The sequence below is a fragment of the Ovis aries genome, chromosome 3 (genome assembly GCF_016772045.2).
Source record: "Ovis aries strain OAR_USU_Benz2616 breed Rambouillet chromosome 3, ARS-UI_Ramb_v3.0, whole genome shotgun sequence".
Classification (NCBI taxonomy): domain Eukaryota; kingdom Metazoa; phylum Chordata; class Mammalia; order Artiodactyla; family Bovidae; genus Ovis; species Ovis aries.
The window spans coordinates 127,450,332-127,464,960 of NC_056056.1; the positions used below are offsets into that span (position 1 = coordinate 127,450,332).

Genomic DNA, 14,629 nt, shown 5'->3' on the forward strand with positions numbered 1-14,629 from the left:
ACATAAAGTTTCTGGATCTTGGCAATTTCTTTTCTTTTCTTTTCTTTTTTTTTTTTTTGAAGGTTTAAAAAAATTTTTTATTTAGGCTGAAATGATTCAAATATGCTAAGTTGAACAGGCAATCTGTAAAAAGATTTTTCAGTGTTGATATCTTCCACATTAGATTCCATTATGTGTGCTTTGTTCTTTCTTCAGATCTAGGGGGAAAGAAAGAAAATCTGCCTTTCAACCAGTCATTGATTCCCTTCTTTGCCTTGTTGAGTAATTCTCATGATCCCTCAGACAGTTCCCTCTGGAACAAGCTTTCCTCTTCTCCACCAGCCAGCCCCAGTGGGTTCACCTTTACAGGCTCTGGGACTAGGACAGGAAGTAAGACTTGTGAGGATTTCTTCACTGGGAGGATCTTGGCAATTTCATATCAGTGTTTACTATATTCTTACTCTTTAGTCAAGATGCTCTCAGATAAAAACATGTGAATTAAATTTATGTTGTTATTAGGTAATATTATATAATCAACAACTCAAAATCCAGAGACAAATTAGGCACCAGACTTTATGGAATATCACTCAATAATATAAATAAAAGACTCAGGATCTCTACCGGTAAATTTCACAAAACCATATGAAATAAATGGTTACTTAGAAAAGACAAATTGTTAAAGGTAACCAAAAGAGAGAACACAAAAAAGTATTAAAAAAAAATCTGATGTGTTGAATAGCTATGTTTAAAATTAAACTATTATTGAAAACCTCCCTGTAAATTCGTATCCCCATAATGTTAAAGTAGCTGAAATATGACTAACCCTAATTCAGGTAAAAGTATAAAAGCTGAGTAAAATATTAATATTTGAAGAAATAGTGAACAAAGTAGATAAAAACTAGAAAGAGTTGACCCATGAAAGAAGGAAACCCCACTAAATTTTCTCATGAGGGCCCTCTCAAGTTAGTGTACTAGCCAAACTTTAGGTTGAGGAGAGTAAGGAGAAAGATCCAATAAAGGAGTGATTAACAGAAGAGAGAGCCAAATCTGTATATAAACTTTATCCAGATTCTTTGCTAACCACTGAACCTCACATGTTCTGAGAATAGTTCAGATTTCTCAGTGAAAAGCATAGCCAGAAGACTGAGATAAATGAGTAGTTGCATTGACTCCCCCTTCAGCAGAGCCAAAACCTTGAGTTTGGATCAAATCAATTTAATTGCCTACTAGAATAATAATAAATAATTTTTAGAGCAAGATAACAGAATCCAGTTTCTACAATGTGTCATTCACAATGTCCACTATCCAATAAAAAATTAGTCGACAATGAGAAGAAATTATGGGGGATTGTGGAGGGTAGATGACTGAAGTGACATCTTTAAAATGCTGAAAGAAGGTCTACCATAAAGTTCATTCTCAGAAAAAAAAGTTTAAAAAGTAAAATATTGACACTGTCAATAATTGAAACCTAAGAGTATTTGTATCCAGTGGAACTGAATAAATGAATAAATGCTTTTATGGGAACCGTGAGATATGTAGATGCTTTATGTATATGTATATATATGTTATTACATTAGATAAAAACAGTACAAAGGATGAGAGATAAATGAAACTGTACTCTTTGAAATATGAATCTAAATTTTAGACACACTACACTTTGTTTTTTTTATTTGCCTCTTTTTTTTTTTTTTTTTTTTTTTTGACTTGGATTATGCTGCGCCAATGCCTTTCTTTGTACCTTGGAAAATATAACTCAACATTCAAGGTTCAAGTCAAGTGACTTTCTCTGAGGTAACTTCTTAACAATCGCTGAGGAAAGAAGTGTTCAGGGCTTCATTAAAGCAACTCTAGCATTACTTTATTTTATTATAACCATTTTGTGTAATATTGCCCTGCTGGACCCTTCAGCAGCAGGCAGTGTGTTTTATTGTTCTTTATGTCTGCCTTAGCTCCTACCAATGTATCTCTTGTTTGTTGAAAGAAGAGATAATAAATAAATGAAACAATGCTTGGAGGAAAGGATGCATTGTTGAAGGAATGGGAAATCAGCACAAGGAAAGAAATTTTAGGGCATATTAAGTTTGTGGTGCTAAAGTAGCCATCAGGTAAAGATGTTACAAAAGCTGTGAAATGTGGGTTTGGATGGTAAGAGAAAGGCAGGATTTGAAGACATAGCTAGGGACCATAAGTGAGACTAAACCCCTTGTAGGAAAATAAAAAACAAAACAAAACAAAAAAAGATGAAAATGTCTCCCAAATCTCTCAAGTTACAACATTTTGTGCATTTATCACATAGCCAGTAATCTTTACAAGTCTAAGACATTTATCCGAAAATTTAGGTATTTTTGTCCATAGAAATGATTTTGAGTACACAAATTATGGTTCATGGAAATATATTTTAATATTTTACAGAGTCTTATTGGATAATCAGACTTGCCCTGACTCATTACTTCCACAAGTTAATGTCCTACTGTTTAAAATAGAACGTTCTCCCTGTATAAGTTCTCTATCTTCTGTTTTCATGATGAACATCTGGCATCAATAGTATGATAGTTTAGGAAAAAATTTTAATCATAAGGGTTTTTTTGAGGATTTAGTTTGTTTGGGATTCTAGCTTTATTACTTACACATGGTATCTTTCTCTTTAAAATTCAGAATCAAAAACTAATTTTTTTTCAACTCTTGAAGTAAAATTGCTTGTACTACATGGACTATTATAAAAATTTGTGTGAACTAGGTCCAGTCACTTTAATAGATAATTTGGCTTCTCCTGCAAAAAGATATTGTTTTAGACACATTAATTTATTCGTATTACAGAGGGCTTTCGGATAGTGCAAATGCATTCTATTTTCTATTTACTGAAAAAACAGTAAGTGTGGCAATGAAAAATTTTAGGCCTGATAAAGAAAAGAGTAAAGTTATTGTAAAAATCATAAAAGTGCATTTAATTCTTTTGATACATAAACTGGAAAAGTAATTAGTTTCATCAGCAATCCAAGCTTATCATTTCTCAACAGGATTCTAAGGCCCAGACAGAGAGGCCACTCCATTTTGTTATCAGCTAGCGGCAAAGCCAGAAGGAGATAAAATTCAGGTCTTCTGATCAAATTCTGTACTTTTTCTCCTACCAAGATAAATGTGCAGTATTGCACAAGTACATGATTTTAAGATGACTTTTTAAAACGGTGCCTACATGTCCAGTTACTCATGGTACAGTCATGTTGAATTGTCTATTTTAAAGAGATGGAAAGTTGAATTGGTAAAAAAAAAAAAAAGAGAGAGAGAGAGAGAGAGAGAGTAGTTATACAAGAATCCCCAGCCTTCTCACCCTTCACTGGATAATTCTGGGAGGACTTCTCCACGATTTCCCTGGGTCCCCATAGTGTCTGATCACTAGTTGTCTCCATGGTGATTGCACCCTTTATTGGCTTTTCTATTACACATCCCTCTAAACTATTTTCTTTCTATCCAAATCTTTGTCTCAGAATCTGCTTTGAGGATAACTGAAGAGAAGACAAAGGGAGAATTAGAAACTAAATGTTTAGCCTTTCCAGTCTCTGTAGAGAAGTGGTAAACAGAAAATGGGAATCAGCAGCCAGTGTTGACATAAATGACCAACCATTTTGTTGCAGCACCTATTATTAATCTCACTAACAAATAAGAAAATTAAAGTCTAGAGATGTTGTAGTCGCATGAAACAATACAAGAAGTCAGTGGTGCATCAGTATAATCTGACAAATATAATCTATTTACTTGCACCAATTGCAGGATGTGAGAGCATGCTCCCTGTGGTTGGAGTCAACCAGAATAGAAATGGGCTGAGCTTCTTTTGCTTTAGTTGATCCTGCCACCTCTTTCCTTTGCTTTCCAGATTGAGAAATAGTATCTTTGATTTTTGAGTTAGTATAAATTTTGTTAATTTGTTTGTGCAAATTGTGAAAGTTGAAACTTCTATTTATTAGTTTGTATTTGATACTGGGTATTCATAACATTATCAATATATATTTAGCAATTTATTTTTGGTGGTTCAAAACAGCAGCCATTTGGGGGTTTTTTATGTGTATTTTTCTTCTTCATCTCAGCCTAAATGTCAGAACTAGATTATATTCTCTTAGACAAGAGGCTAATTATAAGAAGGCTGATTAAAAGAAACAAATTCTATCAGGAACCAGGACTCTGGAAGGACTTTTAATTCTACTTTCTAGTTAAAATAAAATTTCAAAAAAACACATAGCATAATATTTTTGACACATTATTTTCCATTCAGATCAGATGGATTAGTTTCTTTGCTATGTAAAGGGTGTTAGCTTTTCTTTTTTTTATTTTAGCTACTACACTGCATAGCCCTTCAGACTTCTCTAGACAAAAGTACATAGCTCAAGAAATGCTTTTACAGAGAATCATTAGTGAAAACTAACTATTTACTTGGAAAAGAATAATTAGTGATGTCTCAGACTTCGTTCCTTTTCAAAGATACTGTTGTCTCTTGCGAAAGAAGTGAGAGGATAAAGAAAGACACAAAGGAACTTTAGAACAGTTACTTTTTTGCATAAGAGTTTTATGTGCTTGGAATCACATAACTTTTGATGAATGCTATTGTGCAATATGTACCATCTGGAATTAAAATAGTTATCATTTAGTAAAGTAGATAAAGAAAGAACAGTTGGACATGTTTGCAATATGTTCATAGAATAAGCAATCTTTTGATTGCAACAAAAATATATAGAAACCGTGGTGTTTTTTTTACCATCATCTATTTCTTCTTGTGTGCATGAAATATGAGAAATTAAATGTAAGGCTAGTTTTCTTGTGAACTTTTTCTTTGGATTTGCCAATAAAGAGATGATATAATTACATCCAGATTTGCACTGGTTTAATTCTGTTCTGTATGTATCTATGTGTGTGTGTGAAAATGTTAAATGAACTATCATATTGGAATATTGATTCTCATTTACAACTGTGCACAGTTTAAATTTAGAAGAATTACAACATACTTTTGGCATGAAATCTCTGAACTAATTATGTGATATTTAATTGCAAAGTGGATCAGTATATATTTATATGGCATCTGTAAAGATCGTTTCAAATGGGTGTGAGCTTATTTTCTTATGAACGTGTTCAAATTCATAACTCCAATTCAGAGAGATAACAGAATATTAATTCATTGCCTTCAACCACAGCTGTTTTCTGTTATATAAACACAGAAATTTTGATTTAGCAATTCTCATTTTATTCTGTTGAGATCTTTCTCCAAATATTTGGAGAAATATTGGAATATTTGGAATTATTACTTAGGACCAAAAGATTCTGTTAGATAACTTAGGAATTGTTGACTGATCTTGGCCATTTAATATTGTTGTTAATTTATATTAACATTCATTCTTCGTAAAGTCTATTTGCTTAGATTATAGGTGTATCAATTTTCATTTTCCTAAGCAATGAACTATTATTAGTTTTAGAGACCACTTCACTAATTAGTTGTATTTCTATCAGAAATTATGCATTCTGTATTTAAAATTTGATATATTTTGTAGGATTGATAACTGAAGGTTGAATTTAGTAGTGATCAATGTATTTTCCTTTTTCTGGGCTCTGTTGTATGCAAAGATTTTTATAGCAATAGCTACCAATTCTGTCAGATTTTCCTTTAAGCACTAAAAGCACCTAGCAGATATACCTATATATATTAATGAATGGTAATGACTAGTATGATACAATGTATGGAAAACACTCACAGAAACTATTTTTATGTACCTTTATTAGTCATTCAATACAACACTTAAACAATTAAGAAAACATTACGTTTTCTGATGACTACTATTATAGACTGCATTGTGTCCTCCAAAACTTGCATGTTAAAGCCATAACCCCTAGTACCTCAAATTGGACTGTATTTGGAGATAATTTCTTTTAAAAGGTGAGCTTTTAGAGTATTTTAAAAATAAAGATGCTTTGAATTGCTCAGTTGTTCAGTCATGTCCAACTCTTTGTGACACCATGGACTGTAGCCCACCAGGATCCTGTGTCCGTGGAATTCTCCAGGCAAAAATATTGGAGTGGGTTTCCATTTCCTACTATAGGGGCTCTTTCCAACCCAGAGATTGAACCTGCATTTCTTGTGTCTCCTGCATTGGCAGGCGAATTCTTTACCACTAAGGCACATGGGAAGTCCATTTTTGGGGTAGATTCTTGTCTAACCTGACTGGTATACTTTAATGATGAGGGAATTTGAACATCCTGAGTGACACTAGGGTTCCAAGTGCACAGAGGAAGGACTCCGTAAAGACACAGGGACAAAGTGGCTACCTACAAGCCAAGGACAGAGGCTTTGGGAGAAACCAAACCTGCCAACACCTTGCTTTTGAACTTCAGCTTTCAAAACTGTGAGAAAAGAAATTTTTGCTATCTATGCTGCCTAGTATGTGGTATTTTACTTTGGCAGTCCTAAGAAACTAATATAACTACCAATTATAGAAATATAAAGATTTTAATGTTTTGAAAAAAAAGTACATTTAACTACAAATTTTAAAAGAACGATAAGTTGTTTCGAGTTCCATAAACTAAAAGTCAAAGATCATTCAGATTCAGTCACTGTGGTCATGTGACCCAGGTACCAGGCATAATTCCATTCCCTTTTTTCTGTGGCTCTGTATGACTCCCAACTCTATAGACCTTTACCTATCACTACCCTCACATCCTGCCACTTTCCCTAAAACTTCTCCTTTCTGCTTCATTTTTTTCATCCCAAGATTCATATGGAGCTTCAACAGTGGCTTAGTGGCAAAGAATTCACCTGCAGTGTAGGAGCCGCAGGAGACGCAGGTCCGATCTCTGAATCAGGAAGATCCCCTGGAGGAGGGCATGGCAACCCACTCCAGTATTCTTGCCTGGAGAATCCCATGGACAGAGGCGCCTGGTGGGCTACAGTCCACTGGGTCTCAAAGAGTCAGTCGGACATGACTGAAGCGACTTAACACACATGGGCAAGACTTCTGAATGCACTCCAGGTAGAAGATTTCAAACAGCAACATGACGTTAAATCTTTAGTAGCATAGCAATGGACCAAGAAGATGCTGTCTAAGCATATTTGTCTCATATTTTCCCAGAATCCCCGTTGCAATCATTGCACAGAAGTTTTATACAGACTAAATCTATCATGGGCTTCCCTGGTGGCTCAGAGGTTAAAGCGTCTGCCTTCAATGCAGGTAGACCTGGGTTCAATCCCTGGGTCGGGAAGATCCCCTGGAGAAGGAAATGGCAATCCACTCCAATATTCTTGCCTGGAGAATCCCATGGACAGAGGAGCCTGGTGGGCTACAGTCCACGGGGTCGCAAAGAGTTGAACACGACTGAGCGACTTCACTTTCACTTTTAAATCTATCATAGCAAAAAGAATTGAGGTCAACTGTGGGTGGCAGATTTCAACATCTCTTTGGATGATAGTGGAAATAAATTGTATGTGTGTCAATTGGTGTGTTAGGACAAAATTACATTTCAGTATTTGCTGAAGACAGATAATGGAAAAGCAGAAGCATCTCTTATCCTAACCTTGGAAACAAAGATACTTGTAAATGACTATACTCTGAACTATCTTTATGATAGCAAAGAGAGGGAAGGATTTTCTTTTCACATAAAGTTGAAATAATTTTCTAGAGTTGTTGAAGCTATAAATAGAACTATAGGTTTTTATTCATGTTTATTACCCAAACTGAGAAATACAGATAATAAGATAGCTATCAAAATATAGAAATAAGGGAGTAAGCAGACATGAGTATGCTAAATGGTCTTCTATATCAGAGTCAATAAAGAATGCTTAACACCCTAAATCAAGAGAGATAAAAACATATTACCAGCAGTATAAATAAAACTACAAAAAATTAAGCCACTAAATATTTAAAATGCCATTTCTAGAGAATTGGACTGGGTTGAAAGAGTGGGGCAGGAAATCGTTGGGTTTTATTTATTGAAAACTTTTCTTAGCTATTTTTCTTTTACCAAGGTTATGTAGCAGTTAGAAATAAAATTTAAATTGAAAATATTATATTGATTATATAGCACTGTTTTTAAGATGTAACAGTTTACATCACTGAAAAGATATACAGAATATGAATGAGTTATTAAGGATAGGCTGTAATGCCATAAAAACAAATATCACACGTTTCAATGTCTCAACACTCTCCCCCAAAGATACTTTTCCTCAATGCTCTCTGTCCTATAGCAGTTCGCGGAGCAGCTCAGTCCCACAGAATCCCCCAGAGAACTATAGAGAGGGCTGATGGAGTGGCAGAGAAGATTTAGTAACATGGGAACCTGGAGCACGCATACATTTCTTCACCTCACAATAATGGGATTGGAAGGAGGCTTGCACCTCAGTATGAAATCCTTTGACCTAGAAGTGATACCTGTCACTTCCACTCATCGCCCAGTGGCCAGACTTATCAAATGGCTTCTTTCTTTCAAGGAGATGGGAAAGTTTAATCTTTCAACCTACCAAGAAAGAGAAGGTAATAATTAACATGATTTCTTCATTACAATAAAGAACTTTGCATCTAAGATTTTGATAGCTGCAATATTATAATTAGCATTTTGGAGCCTCAATTTGGTATATTTGCTTTATCACATTTTCTTCCTGATATATTAGTCTAAAACTTCTTTAGCATATTTTTGCTCAAGAACTTCAGATAATATTAAAATACCAGTAATACTAATGATAATAATATTCATTGAATAACCAACAAGGACATACTGTATAGCACAGGAAACTATACTCAATATTTTGTAACAAACTATAAAGGAAGAGAATCTGAATAAGAACATATGTGTATATGTGTATGTACGTATATGTACATACATATATATATGGGGGGGCAGGAAATCATTGTTTTTTGACTGAATCATTGTATTGTACATCTGAAGCTAGCATAGTATTATAAACCAATTATACTTCAATTAAAAAATATTGTTGAGGACCTACTATAGACATCTTGCTGCTGCTGCTGCTGCTGCTGCTAAGTCGCTTCAGTCGTGTCTGACCCTGTGTGACCCCATAGACGGCAGCCCACCAGGCTCCCCTGTCCCCGGGATTCTCCAGGCAAGAATACTGGAGTGGGTTGCCATTTTCTCCTCCAATGCATGAAAGTGAAAAGTGAAAGTGAAGTCGCTCAGTCGTGTCCGACTCTTAGCGACCCCATGGACTGCAGCCCACCAGGCTCCTCCGTCCATGGGATTTTCCAGGCAAGAGTACTGGAGTGGGTTGCCATTGCCTTCTCCTAGAGACATCTTAAATATTTCTTATCCTCAGAGGACTATCCTGTAAAGTACCTTTGATTCTCTGCCTACTTTAATTAAAGCCTTCCCAGGTGGCACTAGTAGTAAAGAATCCACCTTCCAATGCAGATGTAAGAGATTCATATTCCATCCCTGGGTCTGGAAGATCCCTTGGAGGAGGAAATGGCACCCCACTCCAGTATTCTTGCCAGAAGAATCCCATAGACAGAGAAGCCTGAAAGAGCCTGGCAGGTTACAGTCCATGGAGTCTGAAAGAGTCAGACATGACTGAACGTCCAAACACTTGAATTAAAGAGCTGATGATCAAAGAGTTTGAGTAACTTCCTCAGGTTCCTTTAGCAGATCTAGGATTCAGATTTATTTGTATGTGACTCTACATTTTTAATGCTCTTACCACTGTATCTCACCATCCTTGATTTTAACATCAGTGACTACCAAGTCACCCAAATCACTTTCTGACTTTCCTCCAAACTATATAAAGACCGTGTGTTTCATCTAAATTTGCTAATCTCATACCGAAAATATGTTTGCTCCATATATCTTTCCATCCCTCTGAAGGCAATGTTTCTACTTCTCAACTTGGATAGTGTTCCTAGTCTATATTCCCACTAACCAATAGCTTTGTTATGGCACATTCAAGGAAGATTGAAGGCCAGCAAATGGAATATATGGCAGGGCTCTTGCCCTATTGGAAAAACAAACCCTGGCATCATTACATACACTATAGATAGCTTTTCCTATGACTTTTGCAAAAGGCATTCCTGAAAGTCATTGTACTCTTCTGATCATTTTTCCAGGACAATCTTAAGTTGTCTTAAGAAATCTTTAAGAACTGACAATGAGTCTCTTTTTTAATGCTTGAATTGTGTTTACTCAGCTGAATGTCACAAAGTGATATTTTCCCAAAGGTAGAACAATACATTCAAAATTGAAGATAAATCCTGTGATTTTACAAATTATGTGCTATATTTACTTAACACTTTTGAATTATACAATATTCTCACACTATATCATTTTCCTTCTTTTCCTGTACAGAAATATACTGAGCAAAGTATTCCTGAGATCTGTCTCAGATATATAAAGAACAAAAATTTCCTACAGTTTTTTAGTGAACGTGACATTTTTTTTGTTTTGCTAAATTATAAGTTGCCTTCAATATATGCAATGCTTCAGATATTATGCAAAACATCATTCCATAGAACACAAACTTTTGAATTGGTATTTTAATGCTCAATTACTATAAGTATATATATGTGTGTGTGTATATATATAATATCTTAGAGTAACTTCGTTAATTTTTTCCAACCATAATTGTATATTTCATCATGAGAGGTAATATAATGATCAAAATCAAGAGCTCTAGAAATGTGGTACAAATGAATCTATTTCAGGGCAGGAGTAGAGACACAGATATAGAGAACGGACATTTGGACACAGAGTCGGAAGGGGAAGGTGAGACAAACTGGGAAATTCTGATTGACATATATACACTTGTCATTGTTTAGTGGCTAAGTCGTGACCTACTCTTTTGCAACCCCATAAACTGCATAGCCTTCCAGGCTCCTCTGCCCATGGGTCTCCCAGGCAAGAATACTGGAGTGGATTGTCATTTCCTTCTCCAGGGGAGCTTCCTGATCTAGGCATCAAACCCGAGTCTCCTGCTTGGTAGGCAGATTCTTTACCACTGAGGCACCAGGTGGCTAGTGGGAACCTGCTGTGTAGCACAGGGACCTCACCTGATGCTCTGTGGTGACCTAGAGGGGTGGGATGGGGAAAGGCGTGGGAGATCCAAGAGGGAGGCGATATGTGTGTGTGTGTGTGTGTGTGTGTGTGTGTATATATATATATATGGCTGATTCACTTCGTTGTACAGCAGAAAGTAACGCAACATTGTAAAGCAATTATACTCTAAAAAAATAAATAAGTAAAACCAAGAACTATTAAGCAAGATTGCCTGGGTTTAAATCCCATGTCTGCCATTCAGTAGTTCCATGACACTGAACAAAATTATTTAAACTACTTATATGGCTCAAAATTTTTGTCATTTTGCTTTGAATCTTATCTGATTCCAGGATGCTAAAATAGACTGGAAATCCTTGCCTCTGAGATTCCTACAAATTCATAGTTTCTTGGCCTTTTTGACCTCTGTGACATATACTTCCTCTTTATTTTAGCAGTTCCTTCCCATAGCCACACCCAGAATCTCATTTCTTAGCCCTGGAACTTGGGTTATTCTAAGGTGTAGTCTCCAATTTAGCACTTACAACTTGAATCGGTTCAATCATTTTTCTCAGTTCCTTGTTTATAAAATGGTCTGGTTTGAAGAAAATACGTGCCGTTTTATGTATTAGAGTCCTTGCTAGTAACAAATTTCCACCTGTCAGTTACTGGGTACTTTTTACATGTCAAGTGACATGAACTACATATCTGTTCTCTCTCTTATCCTCATAGCAAAAGTGGAAGGTAGTTGATATTGTTCCCTATTTTGCAGATGAGCATCCAATGCTTAGAAATGTTAACACATTTTCCAAAGATCAAAGAGTTACTAAAGAGCACAGGCAGAATTTGAAACTCAATCTTTTCCCTCCAAAGCACAAGTTCCTAACCAGTGTTCCATGTCATTACCAATATACAAGGCTTCAAATATACTATTTTATTAGATGCTGTCTACTTGCCCTTTTTTTTTTTTTTCAAACTTTTGTCCTTGCCTTCTTTTGGCCTTAGTAAATACTCTTTGTCATTCTATTTTTCTCTGTATTAGTTTGAAAGTTTACATGCTTTACCTACATATTGTGGTTAGGTTTATTTAAACATTCGTTCCTTATATATTATGTACAATTCTTACTTTAATCAATAAATTTTATACTTCTCCTTGGCGACATATGGTTCTTAGGACATTATCTACGTATATTCATCTGTCTTCTGTCTGTCTACCTACCTATCAATATCTATACACACACACACATTTACATTCAACAATTTGGGGGAATGCATTGTAAGGAAATGGCTACCCACTCCAGTATTCTTACCTGGAGAATTCCATGGACGGAGGAGCCTGGCGGGCTACAGTCCATGGGGTTGCAGAGAGTCAGACATGACTGAGGAACTAACATAACATTGTATTCTTTGACACCAGTTTTTTCAAAGATGTCATCCGCCATGTCAGTTGTTCTATCTAGGTGTTTTTGTTGTTGTTGTTGTTGTTGTTGTTGTTTAAGGGAAATCAAATAAACAATTCTGTTAAAAAATTGTTGCTAACAAAAGTCATCTTTATTTTTTTTTAACATTATTGCTTGCAAATACGTTGCTCACTGTCATTGGACACTGCCTTTTTCTTTTATTTTTTTGCATATGAGATAATTCATGATATTTACATGGAGAGGTCATAATAACATTGGTTTGTTTTGTTCTGTGTTTTAGTTAGGGCCGAAGTGAGGGATTGAGCATTTATTGTTGTTGTTTAGTCACTCAGCTCTGACCAACTCTTTTGAGACCCTATGAACTGTAGCCTGCCAGGCTTCTCTGTCCATGAGATTTTCCAAGCAAGAATACTGAAGTGAGTTGCCATTTCCTTCTCTGGGGGATCTTCCCAACCCAGGGATCAAATCCTCGTCTCCTCCTGCATTGGCAGGTGGATTCTTTACCACTGAGCCACCAGGTAAGCCCCTGAACATTTATTATGATCCCATAATTTAAAAAATGACTTGGGTTCCTCTTCTAGTTATTCTTCTTGCTTTTTAAAAAATAATAACAATATATACATCAGGAAGGAGAGCAGCAGGCTTTTCACAAATTTTAGAGTCATTCTAGTAATCTTGTGTGCATAACTAAAAACATTAAAAGTGAAAGAATTACTGGTAGAAAGCTCATTCTATTCCTCATAGCTTCATTTATCAATGCTTACAGTTATGTGTGTATTCTCCTAATACAGCCTTTGTCCCTGACTCAGTCTTACCTCAAAGGAGGATATATAAATGCAAAATTCTTCCAAAATTATTGGAAGTATCAATAAAACTTAGAAAATTTTCACCTATATGTTTATATATATATATATATATATATATATATATATATATATATTCAGGCCTCTCATAGTCCTCATTCAACAACTTACATGACATGTAAATTGAAATTACAAGCTAACCACATCTAAAAGCAAACTCTCAATCTTCTCTTCTAAAGATGTACTCCTTAGAAAATGTTCTGCCGTCTATTTATTTATGTATGCCAGAAACCTTATCCCCTCCTTGCTCTCTTTCCCAATCTGTTCAACTATCAAATGCTGACAGTTTTACCTCCTGATTCTATCACATTTGTCCACTTCCCTTTAACACCATGATCAGTGACCTTACACTTCAAGATACCGAGTTTTTTCTGTTTGTATTAAAATCCTAACTGAACTGATCTCCTCACATTTAGTCTTAGAAGTGAAACTTTGGAGTTTCCTCCAAATTGTTTCACTCTGCACCAAGAAAGTGTATGTGCATAAATTTATTGTGTATGTGTATAAACTTTTTGTATATATCTACTATATATCTCTGGATAGTATACATATGTACCCAATGATAATAATAATCTCTTACTTATCACTTTCCATATGTCATGTACTGTTCAAGGCACTTTACCTATTCTAACTCATTTAATTCTCACCATTAGGTAGGTACTATTATTTGTCCTCATTTTATTGATTAGAAGAAACTTTAAAAATTCTGCCCAGGACCACAGAACAGTGAAGCTGGAATTTTAACTCAGCAATTTTAGCTTCAGTATTAATATTCCTTACCACTGCATGATATTACCTCAATGGACAACAGAGGATGAGATGGTTGGATGGCATCACTGACTCGATGGACATGAGTCTGAGTAAGCTCCAGGAGTTGATGATGGACCGGGAAGCCTGGCATGCTGCAGTCCAGTGGGACTGCAAAGAGTCAGACATGACTGAGTGGCTGAACTGAACTGAACATAGTCACTTATGACTTAAAACTCTTCACTTACGTCCAAATTGTCACTTCAACTTGACTACAGACTCTTTAATGTTGCGTGGAATTTTCTTCCTTTTTACCCTGTGTTTAAATACTTGTCACCTTTTATGTGTTTTCTTAACCATTATTTCTTCAGGGAATCCTCCTTTCAAATTCCTTCATACCATGCAGCTCTCCATTAATATCTTTTATGACAGATGAAATGTTACATATTTTTATGATTATTTGGCTAGCTTGTGTCTCACCCACTATAGTATACACCGTGGCCACTATTACAGTCCCTGTGTACACACACTAGTTCCTATGTACCAGTCTAGTCTATTTATGGCACTCAATATATATTTTATGAAATAAAAAAGACAGGAAGGAAGGAAACA

At 35.5% G+C, this 14,629-nt stretch overlaps 1 non-coding gene across 1 annotated transcript; it reads right to left on the bottom strand.

The window, feature by feature from the left end:
• Window positions 1-273: 273 nt before the first annotated feature.
• On the bottom strand, window positions 274-399 carry LOC114114221 (small nucleolar RNA SNORD22). The gene has a single exon (XR_003589052.1). It is a non-coding gene; the product is annotated as a small nucleolar RNA SNORD22 (small nucleolar RNA).
• Window positions 400-14,629: the final 14,230 nt, after the last annotated feature.